The sequence below is a fragment of the Octodon degus genome, unplaced genomic scaffold (assembly GCF_000260255.1).
Source record: "Octodon degus isolate 3935 unplaced genomic scaffold, OctDeg1.0 scaffold00045, whole genome shotgun sequence".
Classification (NCBI taxonomy): domain Eukaryota; kingdom Metazoa; phylum Chordata; class Mammalia; order Rodentia; family Octodontidae; genus Octodon; species Octodon degus.
The window spans coordinates 266,511-268,185 of record NW_004524621.1 but is presented as its reverse complement, the minus strand read 5'-3'; positions in this window follow the sequence as shown (position 1 = coordinate 268,185).

Here is a 1,675-nt window from a genome sequence, read left to right as displayed (position 1 = left end):
TTTTTTTTGCAGAACGGGGAATTGAACTCAGGTTCTTGCACTTCCCAGGGAAGCACTTACTCTACTGAGCCATCTCCCTGGCCCCTGAAAGGCATTTTAGTGTGGTGTATGTATAATACCAAATAAAGAGTATTTAACATTTCTTACATTTTATAGTTGATCTGTAAATTCAGATCTGTTTAAGAGTTAGCATGATATCACAGAAAGTTCTACTTTTGATTTCTTTAGGTCAGACTGAGTTACTGTTCATGGTAGTATTTAAACAGCTATTCAAAAACACAAGACTAATACTTTTACTGTTGTATGTGTAATTGGTAGTGGTGCTTCCTGTCAGCTCATTAGAAGGACTAAAGTGAGGAAGGTACAACATGAGCACAAATTTGTATGTGACCATAATACTTAATTAAAAACAAATCAGATTGAAAAAAAAAATTTACAGGCACAAAATAAATGGCCAAAAAAGCAACAGTCTTAATCTCTCTGTAAATTAGCCCAATTAATCCTCCAGCAATCATTTCTGCTGGGAGGAGTGGTGCCAACCACACTATTTCAATGGAACTCAATCAACAGCATCTCAGAAGTCACTTTTCATGTCCCTGTGCTCCTAACTTCTCCTGGAAGTAGTTGGCCTCAGATGGGGAGAGAGGCGTGTGTTCAAAACTAGATGCCTGCCGATGTGGCTCCAGCCAAAGTTCTTCCTGTCACAACTCACCACTTCTCTTCTTCCTCCCTGGAATTAGTTGGAAGCAAAGCCTAGTTATCATTTCATTCTGGTCAAATTTTTGTGCTTGTTAAATAGCTTTTCAGAAAAATCTTTGGTTGTATCATGAGTTTTGGTCTACAGCATTCATACCTTTCTTTTTTTTTTTTTAAATTTAATTTAATTTTATTTTATTTTTGGTGGAACCAGGGATTGAACCCAGGCCCTTGCTCTTGCCAGGGAAGCACTTATTCTACTGAGCCATCTCTCCAGGCCCTAAATTTTATTTTAAAGAGAAGAAAACAAAAACAAATAACAAGAACAAATACAAAGAAGCATATAACAATAAAAATGGTATAGAATTTCAAAACAAGAATAGGAAATTAACAATGGTCGTTATATTACATATTATCCTCAAATTTGCTGATCAGATTACAAGATGTAGGCATGCAAGATTGATCAAACAATTAAGCATTAACTCTTCATTTCAATAAACCTTAACTTTTTCCTTGTCCTTTTTGTTTTTTAAAGAGTGTGAAAATAATAAAGACATCAGAAATGACATTTTTTTTTTTAAAGAAAGGGTCTCACTATGCAGTTCAGGCTGGCTTTGTGTTCACTTTTGTAGCTCTCAGCCTGGTATCAAACTAGTAGCAATCTTCCTGTCTCAACCTCCCTAGTGCTGGGATTATAGGCATGTGCCACGATGCCTGGTTACGTTATTTTTTTAATGTATGTGGTACAGGGTCTCACTATGCAGCTTGGATTCATAGTAATCCTCCTGTTTTCAGCTTCCCCAGTGTCTCATTGGCCAACTCAGCACGCCAAGGGGTGGGGCTAGCACAGCAGTTACATTTTTAAAAAAAAATTTATCTATTTATTTGTGTGTGTGTGTGTGTGTGTGTGTGTGTGTGTGTGTGGCCAGCTCAGTCCACCAGGGGGCAGGGCTGGCTGGCATGTGGTGCTGGGGGATTG